The sequence below is a fragment of the Cebus imitator genome, unplaced genomic scaffold, assembly GCF_001604975.1.
Source record: "Cebus imitator isolate Cc_AM_T3 unplaced genomic scaffold, Cebus_imitator-1.0 Scaffold202, whole genome shotgun sequence".
NCBI lineage: Eukaryota > Metazoa > Chordata > Mammalia > Primates > Cebidae > Cebus > Cebus imitator.
The window spans coordinates 3227758-3239716 of NW_016107517.1; positions in this window are offsets into that span (position 1 = coordinate 3227758).

Genomic DNA, 11959 nt, shown 5'->3' on the forward strand with positions numbered 1-11959 from the left:
TCTGAGACAGAGTTTCCGCTCTTGTTGCCCAGGCTGGAGTGCAATGGCATGATCTCAGTTCACTACAACCTCCGCCTCCCGGGTTCAAGCGATTCTTGTGCCTCAGACTCCTGAGTAGCTGGGATTACAGGTATGTGCCAACATGCCCAGCTAATTTTTGCATTATTAGTAGAGACAGGGTTTTTCCATGTTGGACAGGCTGGTCTTGAACTCCCGACCTCAGGTGATCCACCTGCCTTGGCCTCTCAAAGTGCTGGGATTATAGGCCTGAGCCACTGCGCCTGTCCAATTCTTGACTTCTTTGCACCTGCAGGCTCAGCATCACATGGAAGCTGCCAAGGCTTGGGCTTGTACCCTCTGAAGCCACTGGCCGAGCTGCATTTGGCCCTTTTAGTAATGGTTAGAGCAGCTGGGAAGCAGGGCACCAAGTCTGTAGACTTCACAAGCATGGGGACCCTGGGCCTGGCCCACAAAACCGTTTTTTTCTCTTATACCTCAGGGCCTGTGATGGGAGGGGCTGCCAATAAGACCTCTGAATACCCTGGAGACATTTTCCCCATTGTCTTGGGGATTAGCATTTTGCTTCCAGTTACTTAAGCAAATTTCTGCAGCGGGCTTTAATTTCTCCTCAGAATATTGGATTGTCTTTTCTATTGCATTGCCAAGCTGCAAATTTTCTGAACTTTCATGCTCTACTTCCCTTATAAAACTGAATGCCTTTAACAGCACCCAAGTCATTTCTTGAATGCTTTGCTGCTTAAAAATTCCTTCTGCCAGATACCGTCAATCATCTCTCTAAAGTTCAAAGTCCCACAATCTCTAGGGCAAGGGCAAAATGCTGCCAGTCTCTTTGCTAAAACATAACAAGAGTCACCTTTGCTCCAGTTCCCAACAAGTTCCTTATCTCCATCTGAGAGCACCTCAGCCTGGACCTTATTGTTCGTATCACTATCAGCATTTTTGTCAAAGCCATTCACCAAGTCTCTAGGAATTTCCAAACTTTCCCACTTTTTCCTGTATTCTTTTGAGCCCTCCAAATTGTTCCAACCTCTGCCTGTTACCCAGTTCCAAAGTTGATTTCACATTTTCTGGTATCCTTTCAACACCCCACTCTACTAATACGAATTTACTGTATTAGTCTGTTTTCATGCCACTGATAAAGACACGCCCAAGACTGGGCAATTTACAAAAGAAAGGTTTAATTGGACTTACAGTTCCCCCCATGACTGAGGAGGCCTCATAATCATGGCAGAAGGCAAGGAGGAACAAGTCACATCTTAGGTGGATGGCAGCAGGCAAAGAAAAAGTGTGCAGGGGAACTCCTCTTTATAAAACCAACAGATCTCATGAGGCTCATTCATTATCACAAGAACAGTGCAGGAAAGACCTGCTCCCACCCCGATAATTCGATCACCTCCCACTGTGTTCCTCCCACGAAGTGTGGTAATCGTGGGAGTTACAATTCAAGTTGAGATTTGGGTGGGGACACAGCCAAACCATATCAACTTTATAGGAAGCATGGTGGCATTTTCTTCAGGGTTGGCCTTAGGAAGCCTCATGGCAGAAGGCTAAAGGAGAGTAGGCAGTCTCACATGACAGGAGCAGGAGCAAGAGAGAGATGAGGGAGGTGCTTTTATTTTTATTCTTATTTATTTATTTAATTTTTATTTTTTGAAAGGGTCTCTGACACCTGGGCTGGAGTGCCATGGTGTAATCATGGCTCACTGCAGCCTCCACTTCCCAGGCAGGCTCAAGTGATCCTCCTACCTAAGCCACCCAAGTAGCTGGGACCATAGATGCATGCCACCATGTCTGGATAATGTTTGTATTTTTTTGTAGAGATGGGGTTTTGCCATGCTGCCCATGCTAATTTTGAACTCTTGGGCTCAAGCAGTCCACACACCTTGGCCTCCCAAAGTGTTGGGATTATAAGGATAAGCCACCACGCCTGGCCTGTCACACACTTAAATAAACATATCCCACAAGGACTCACTATTGCAAAGACAGTACCAAGTGGATAGTACTAAGCCATTCACGAGAGATTCATCCCCATGATCCAGTCACCTCCCACCAGGCCCCACCTCCAAAATTGGAGATTACATTTCAACATGAGATTTGGGTGGCATCACACATCCAAACTATGTCATTCTGCCACTGGCTTCTCCCAAATCTCACGTCGTTTTCACATTGCAACATACAATTATGCCTTTCAAACAGTTCCCCAAAGTGTTAACTCATTCCAGTATTAACTCTAAAGTCCAAACTCTCAGTAGAGACAAGGCAAAACCTTTCCACCTATGAGTCTGAAATATTTTAAAAAGTTAGTTCCTTCCAAGATACAATGGGGTATATGCACTGGGTAAACATTCCCATTCCAAAAGGGAAAAATTAGCCAAAAGAAACTGACTAGAGGCCCCATGCAAGTTCAGAACCCAGCAGGGCAGTCATTAAATCTTAAAGCTCCAAAATAATCTCCTTTAACTCAATGTTTTACAACCAGGGCACGCCAGTCCAAGGAGTGGGCTCCCAAAACCTTGGACAGGTCTGCTCCTGTGGCTTTGCATAGTTCAGCACCCCACCCCCAACCTGGGCTGGCATTGAGTGCCTGCAGCTTTTTCATTGTATGTTGCAGGATGTTGGTGGATCTACCATTCTGGCAACTGGAGGATGATGACCTACTTTTCACAGCTTCTCTACACAGTGCCCTGCTGGAGACTCTGTGTGGGGGCTCCAACTGCACATTTCCACCCTCCTCTACCTTACTTGAGGTTCTCCATGAGGGCTCTGCTCCTGCAGCAGGCTTCTGCCTGGACACACAGGCTTCTCCATACATAATCTGAAATCTAGGTGGAGGCTCCCAAGCCTCAACTCTTGCACTTCTGTGCAGCCACAAGCTTAATACCACATGGAAGCCACTAGAATTTATGGCTTGTACCCTCTGAAGCAATTGCCTGAGCTGGATATGGAGCCCTTTGAGCCATGGTAGGATCTAGAGCTGCCAGGATACAGGGAGCAGTGTCCCAAGGCTGCTCAGGGCAGTGGGACCTTGGGCCTGGTTCACAAAACTGTCCTTCCCTCCTTGGCCTCTGGGCCTGCTCACAGGGATTGCTCACAGTTCTCTGAAATGCCTTTGAAGTCTTTCCCCTTTTATCTTGCTATGAGCACTTGGCTTCTCTTTAGTTATGCAAATATATCTGCTTCTCTTAAATATAAGTTCCAACTATCGGTCATTTCTTTGCTCACGCATATAAGCACAGCCTGTTAGAAGCAACCAGGCCACTTCTTGAATGCTTCACTGCTTAGAAATTTCTTCCACCAGGTACCCTATATCATCACGCTCAAGCTCAAAGTTCCACAGATCCTAGGGCAAGGGCGCAATGCAGCCAAGTTCTTTGCTAAGTCATAACAACAGTGACCTTTGCTCCAGTTCTCAATAAGTTCCTCATTTCCAACTGAGAACTCTTCAACTTGGACTTCACTGTCCCTATCACTATCAGCATTTCGGTCACAACCATTTAACCAATGTCTAAACCATTCCAAACTTTTCCTCATCAACCTGTCTTCTTCTGAGTCCTCTAAACTGTCCCAACCTCTGCCTATTACTTGTACATTTTCAGGTATCTTTATAGCAATTTCCCATTCCTTGGAACAAATTTTCTGTTAGTCTATTCTCACATGCTATAAAGAAATATGGGACTGGGTAATTTATAAAGAAAACAGGTTTAATTAATGTGAGGCATCTCACATGGCAGGAGCAGGAGCAAGTGAGAGATGGGGGAGGTGCCACGCACTTTAAAATGACCACATCTCACAAGAATTCACTCACTATAATGAGGACAGTACCAAGCAGGTGGTGCTAAACCATTCATGAGCGATCCACCCCATGAGTCAATCACCTCCCACCAGGCCCCACCTCCAACACTGGGGATTATATTTCAACATGAGATTTGGGCAGGGACATACATTCAAACTATATCACCTACTTTCCTGATTATGCATGTGGGAAGAGAACCTGAAAGTGTTTCTTAAACTTTTAACCAATGCTTCTTTTTCTTTTAATATTTTTTTTTTTGTAAAGTCAAGATATTTTGTTATGTTGCCCAGGCTAGTCTCAAACTCCTGGATTCAAGTAATCCTCTCTCCTTGGCCTCCCAAAGTGTTGGGATTACAAACACAGACCATCATGCCTGGCTCAACCAACATGTCTTATTTTCATCCACATGTTTCAACCATCCCCCAGAAACCTGGGGACATTTGGAGCTAATTGTCCAGATGTTGCTCAGCTGTGTGCAACCAGGGCTCTCCCACGTCTCTTTAGATTCATGCTTTTTCCGTCTTTTAGACCATTTTCCATTCCATCCCAACTTCAAAAGTGTTATTGCTATCTAGTCTGCTGTTTTCCACCCTTCTATTCTTTTTATCCTTGCAAGTTTATTTCTTTTTAATCCCATTTATGATAATTTTAATGGAGTTTTGGGAGAGAAAAGATAAATGCCTGTGTTCATTCAGCTTCAATTAATGTAACATCTTCCTCCCAACTTTCCAATTACTAAATTAAATTTGAGATCATTCAGTATCAAATGCTTCTCCTTATAAGTTCTACAAGGCATCAGGATGCTGTTTTCTCTGTTTTCACCACCCACTCCAACATATATTTTCCCCCACCATCATTAAAAAGAAATAATTCACTCATAGAACTTCCCGGGCCTTTCTTTTCAGGCGTCTAATCTGGGTTTAGGGCTCTTTTACAATGCAAATAATTAGCTTAAAAACGTTCTAATTAGTTTCTTCTTTATAGATGCTCACACTAAGGAGAGCACTATAACTTTGTGAGGTATTTGTTTATCAAAGGAAACCTAAGGGGGAAATAAACATTTACAAAACATAATTCTGCTTATCACAGAGTTATAACTGGTGAGTTCCAACTACAAGACTCTACAGTTGCCACCAGCCACATGTGGCTATTAAGCAATTAAAATGTGTTCAATGTGAATGAAAAACAAAATTTATTTTAAAAAATACTTCATTACTTTACATTTAAATCTAGGACCATGTGAGTGGCTCACACCTGTAATCCCAGCACTTTGGGAGGCTAAGGTGGGCAGATCACCTGAGGTCAGGAGTTCTAGACCAGCCTGACCAACATGGAGGAACCCTGTCTCTACTAAAAATACAAAAATCATCTGGGTGTGATGGCAGGTGCCTGTAATCTCAGCCACTTAGGAGGCTGAGGCACGAGAATCACTTGAACCCAGGAGGCAGAGGCTGCAGTGAGCCAAGATGGCACTATTGCACCCCAGTCTAGGTAACAGAGCAAGACTCCATCTCAAAAAATAAAAATAATACATACATACAATACATTTAAATCTAAATAGCCACACATGGCTAGTGGCTACCATACAGCTCTCACAGAAATTTTCCTTTTCTTCATTCATAGCATTTTCTGTAACATGAAGGGAATTAAACATTTGGGCTTGCTTTCAATGAAGCTATGCACTAATGTGTCATCTTAGTCCATTAGCGTTGCTGTAAAGAAATACTTGAGGCAGGTTAGGCTGGGCACAGTGGCTCACACCTGTAATCCCAGCACTTTAGGAGGTCTAGGTGGGGGACTGCCTGAGCTTGGGAGTTCGAAACCAGCCTGGGCAACATGGCAAAACTTTGTCTCTACTAAAAATACAAAAAATTAGCTGGGTGTGGTGGCAGGTGCTTGCAATTCCAGCTACTTGGGAGGTTGAGTCAGGAGAATTGCTTGAACCAAGGAGGCAGAGGTTGCAGTGAGCCAAGATTGCGCCACTGCACTCCAGCCTGGGAGACAGAGCAAGACTCTGTCTCAAAAGAAAAAAAAAAAAAGAAAATAAATACTTGAGGCAGGGTAATTTATAAGGAAAAGAGGTTTATTTGGCCCACAGTTCTGCAGACTGCAGAGGAAGCAGGGCACCAGCATCTGCTTCTGGTGAGGCCTCTAGAAGCTTCCACTCATAGCAGAAGGCAAAGAGGAAGCTGGCATGTCACATGGTGAGGGAGAAAGAGAGAGAGGAGGAGGGGCCAGGCTCTTTTTTACAATCAGGGAACCACCAAAGAAAGGATTCACTCATTACCACTAGAACAGCACCAAGATATTTCTCATAACCCAAACACCTCCCAGTTGGCCCTGCCTCCAACACTAGGGATCATAGTATTACTGAGAAATCAATAGGCTCACTGCCCAATGAACATTGAGGCCAATACCATGGCACTAGCTTTTGAGAAAGAAAAGCTTCTGCCCGGTGCAGCAGCTCACGCCTGTAATCCCAGCACTTTGGGAGGCTGAGGCAGGCAGATTGCCTAAGCTCAAGAGTTTGAGATCAGTCTGGACAACATGGTAAAACTCCATCTCTACTAAAAAAAAAAAAAAAAAAAAAAAATCAACCAGGCATGGTGGCGCGTGCCTGTAATCCCAGCTACTCAGGAGGCTGAGGCAGGGGAATTGCTTGAACTGGGGATGTGGATATTGCAGTGAGCTGAGATTGCACCATTGTACTCCAACCTGGACAAGAGAGCGAGACTCTGTAACAAAAAACAAAACAAAACAAAAAAAAGCTTTATTGCAATTCAACTGGCAAAGAGACAGAAGAAATGCTTTAACCTATCTTGCCAAGCTAAGGTTTGGGTTGGGTTTCTTAAGTATAGGGTAATGAAGTGTGATCTAATTAGATCTTTCAATGAGGTGATGCTGGGAGGCAATGATCTGACTGGATCCTGCCACAGGGTGATGCCAGAGCTCAATATGATTGGATTCTGGATTCTGCCAGGCAGCGTGGCTTCTTAATTCAGTCCCTTCTCCTTGATCTGAACATTTAGGTTACTCTAGGGATTGCAAAGCTTGGTTCCTCTGGGCATGCTCAGGTTACCTGACCTTCAACCTGGGCATCCATGGCAACCAATAAACAACTCATAACTTTATTACATAATAGTTGAACCATACTGCTCTGATGTGGTTACAAAATTTCAACCTGAGATTTGGAAGAGACAAATATCCCAACTATATCGTGTCCATAGACTATATATGTTACAACATAATTGGGACATGAATAGTTTTACATAGATTTTGGTAATTAGGGAGTAGATTAAATAATATGATAATCAATGCGTACTTAAAATCTAGAAGAAAAAATATGTTAACATCAATAGGTATGATGAAAGAGGAAAGGCCACAATATAGTCTGGTGAATAACAATCAGAAATCAGACAGGATAAGAGGAGGTCCTGCTCTTACTGGTTCAGTGGTGGCTGAACATGCAAAGAAAACATTTTTAGGTCAAATCTTGGGCTCTCAGAAAGACAGTGTAATTTGTACCTTGGGAAGATTCCAGTTTATGAAGTCCCTTTTAACTGATCGAAATTCTTTTCTTTCAGCTTAAGGAGCTTATTATTGAAATAGAATGCAGATTATGTATCAGCTGAAGATTAGTAACCTTTCAGAGCTAATTAGAGAACATTCCAAGGTTTTGTCCTTTGATTTAATACTATTATGGTGTGGGGGTTCTTAGTATGTGTTCTCTGTCTTATAAAGAAATGAAACAAACTGACCATAAAGTAGGGAAAGAATTTGAAATAGGACAAGACCATTCATACATTTCCTGCTGTATTTTTCCTTGGCATATGTGCAGAATCACAATCATTGCTATTTGTTATGATTTTTCAGATTCTAATGTGTGTGTGTGTGTGAGAGTGTGTGTGTGTGTTTTGAGATGCAAAAAGAGCTAAAAAGGAAACCTAAGATTTGCTTTTCCCTGCTTAGTTCTGCTCCCCCATCTCTTTTGGCTTTTCCGTGTGCCTTGTTTCTCCAGAGAGGAGTGCCTGGCACAGTCTTGGGAGGAGACTCTGATGAGCTGGATGCTAGCTTGACTTTTATTGGAGCCTTTCAAATACGTTGACATAATGTAAGTACAGAGGTAGGGAAATGCAAGCAGAGATTATATGAACTGTCCTAGATGACAGAGGGATCAGTGCACTGTCCCTAGGAAAGGGGATGCCAGGGACCCTCCTGCTCACCAACCCCTGAAAAGAGTGCTTTCTGTGGCTGAATTCTAACTATGCCACAGATCAAAAGGGCCCTGTGACTTGGGGAGGGAAGAAGGTGGTGGTTGTGTTGGCTAAAATTTAGTTTAAAATACATTAGCACAGGCTATCAAATGACATACATGTGTGTGCTCACTGGTTTCAATCCACATGCTGGAGACAGCATCAGATACCCTAATCCCAATAATGAATGCACACTCCAGGGGCGGTTAGGGCACATGTAATTAAATGCCTACACTTTTAGCCAGGGATGGCGGCGGACTACTGTAACCCCAACTACTCATGAGGCTGAGGCAGAAGAATTGCTTTCTGGAGGCAGAGGTTGCAGCGAGCCAAGATCGTGCCACCCCACTCCAGCTTGGTCAACAGAGCAGACCCTTTCTCAAAAAAAGCAAAAATGCCTACACTCCAGCTGTCTTTTTCTTTAATTAATGAAAAGGATTTTGTTAATTATCCCAAGGGATATTAGAAGAGTGATTTTATTGGTGAAATTCATTGTATTCAAGAAGATAGGTTGGCTAAAATTGGTTGGTAGACGGGCGCGGAGGCTCATGCCTATAATCCCAGCACTTTAAGAGTCTGAGGTGGGTGGATCACCTGAGGTCAGGAGTTCGAGATCAGCCTGGCCAACTTGTTTTCTCTACTAAAAATACAAAAATTAGCCAGCTGTGGTGGCGGGTGCCTGTAATCCCAGCTACTTGGGAGGCTGAGGCAGGAGAATTGGTTGAACCTAGGAGGTGGAGGTTGCAGTGAGCCGAGATTGCACCACTGAATTCCAGCCTGGTCAACAGATCAAGACTTTGTGTCCAAAAACAAACAACAACAACAACAAAACAGCTGGCAGGATGGCTCACGCCTGTAATCCCAGCACTTTGGGAGGCCAAGGTGCATGGATCACAAGGTCAGGAGTTCAAGACCAGCCTGGCCAACATGGTGAAACCCATCTCTACTAAAGGTACAAAAATTAGCCAGGTGTGGTGGCAGGTACCTGTAAGCCTAGCTACCCGGGAGGCTGAGGCAAAGAATTGCCTGAACCTGGGAGGCGGAAGTTGCTATGAGCCGAGATCATATCACTGCACTCCAGCCTGGGTGACAGAGCAAGACTCCGTCTCAAAAAAAAAAAAAAGAAAAAGAAAAGAAAACACAAGCCCCCAAAATTGGTTGGTAGCAAGGCCTTTGTCCCTCCATCTCCTGGAATGGCATTTGAGGCTTGACCTAAATGGCCCCATGTCCAGTGCCAACCATGAAGTTACTTCTAGGACATAGTCACATTTTTACTTTGAGTGAACGTTTAATGCAAGTTGTGGTCAAAGACCTGAGACTTTAGGAACTTACAGAATAGGATATAGGACTATTTTGGGCTCTTTTTCTAATCAATTAGTTTTTAAAATTTTTTAAATTTTTGTAGGTACATAGTAGGTGTATATATTTATGGGGTAACTTTTTTTGAGACAGGGTCTCTCTCTGTCGCCCTGGCTAGAATGCAGTGGCATGAACATGGCTCACTGCAGCCTTGACCTCCTAGGCTCAAGTGATCCTCTGGCCTCAGTCTCCTGAGTATCTGGGACTACAGGCACATGCCACCATGCCTGACTAATTAAAAAAATTTTTTTTTGTGTGGAGAATGGCTGCTCAGGCTGGCCTCAAACTCTTGGGCTCAAGTAATACTCCTGCCTCAGCCTCCCAAAGTACTGGGATTAAAGGTGTGAGCCACAGTGCCTGGACTCTAATAAATGTTTAATGCATGTTTGAATGTGCAGCAAAATTTAATCTATGAGATTTGCTTGCATTTTAACAAATTACCTCTCTTGAGTGTATGGTGGTAATGAAGGGGATATCAACACCCTTGCCTGTTTCAAACCAGTAGTGGCTACTGACACTTAGCAAAAAGAACCTAGTGGTTACACATAGCCAAACTAACTAATGTTTATTTGCAACAGAGATTCAATGTGGAGAGGTCTTTATTTCTGAGTTGCTATCTCATCCTTTCCTGGGGTGCTTGCCTCTCACTGTGCTTGGGAGAATGCTGGGGAAGGTCCTTCAGGCTGCAGGATCTGAAAGCAATTTCAGAATTGCAGACAGAGGTGAGATATGTCACAGGTATACCCAGAGCTAGGGTTAGAAGAACCCAGATGTGATTATAACAGTTGCTGTTTAGAAGAGGTGCACAGGACAAGCCTGAGGTAGGTGTTTCACTTAGGCTACTTCACTTAAGCCTTATAATATCTTAGTGAGAAATAGGTATCCCCGTGAAGAAACTAAAATTGTAAGATATTGAGGAACATGCCTGTGTTTGCATAGCTAGGAGCTAGGGAAAGGAGATTTCTGAATCCATATCTGCCTCCTTTGAAGCCCATGTTATTTGGACGATGGTGCTAATCTTTACTGACAGTAATGCTAAGGAAAAAAATGGACGCCACTCTGCTTCCACAAATAAGACTGAAACCAATTTAAACTGTTCATTAATGGAAAAAGCACTAGGCTGAGATTCAGAAAAGCCTAGGAGCAAATCCTGGTTCTGCTACGTAGCAGATATGTAATATTGGCAAGATTCTAAGCTCTCCTGTGGGCCTTTTCTCAGCAGTAAAATGGTACTAATTTTAATTTCCTTTTAGATTTACTGTGAGAAATAAGTAAGACACTTATTGAAAGTACAAGCACAGAGCTTAGTCTATAGTAGTCTTCTATCAGTGTTCTTTTCCCTTAGGGGAAAGTCCTCCTACTGTGACATAAGGCCAGGAACCAGCATTTATTTATTTACTTATTATTTATTTTGAGACAGAGTCTCATTCTGTCGCTTAGGCTGGAGAGCAATGGTGCGATCTTGGCTCACTGCAACCTCTACCTCCTGAGTTCAAGCGATTCTTATGCCTCAGCCTCCCCAGTAGCTGGGATTACAGTGGCCCGCCACCATGCCTGGGTAAGTTTTGTATTTTTAGTAGAGACAGGGTTTCACTGTGTTGGCCAGGTTGGTTTTGAACTCATGACCTCAGGTGATCTGCCCCCTTTGGCCTTCCAAAGTGCTGGGATTACAGGTATGAGCCACGGCGCTCGACCTACAATTTTTTTGAATCCCAGGAATTTCTCATGGTGCTAGTCTGTTGAACATAGTTAATGACTGTTTCTTGACTTTGCAAATCCCTTGAAACATGTTAGCTTATTCCTGGGCTTCTTGTGACTGATTCTGAGTGTGCTTTGTGCCCGTTGGATAGAAGGCACTATGGCAGAAGGTGTGAACACACACAGAAGGCTCCTTCACTGCATGTTACCTTACAACCCAGCTGTCAGAAATGGAACAGAACCTACAGCCAGGTCCCATGATCTGCCCTTCACAACATTCATATTATAAGAGAAAATACAAAATCATGATTTAGACAAGTAATTAAGCTAGAAATGTGAGCCAAAAGTCAATGAGGAAAATGTGATAGCATTTTTCAAAAAGAAGTCAATAACATCCAAAGCATATATTTAAAAAATTATTTTAAAGATTAAAAAATTAAATCAATGAAAAACCAAAACCAACTACATTTAGTAGCTATCTGGACACTAATGGAAGCTTGTAGGTAACATAAGTGACAATTCTATTAAGAACTAAAGAGTATTAATTATGGGCCAGGTGTGGTGGCTCATGCCTGTAATCCCAATACTTTAGAAGGTCAAGGCAGGCAATCATTTAAGCCCAGGAGTTTGAGACCAGCCTGGCCAACATGGTGAAACCCCATCTCTACTAAAAGTACGAAAATTAGCCAGGCATGGTGGTGCATGCTGTGGTCCCAGCTACTTGAGAGGCTGAGGTGGGAGAATTACTTGAACCTGGAATGCAGAGGTTGTAGTGAGCCGAGATTGTACCACTGCACTCCAGCCTGGGTGACAAAGCAACAGAGTCTCCAAAAAA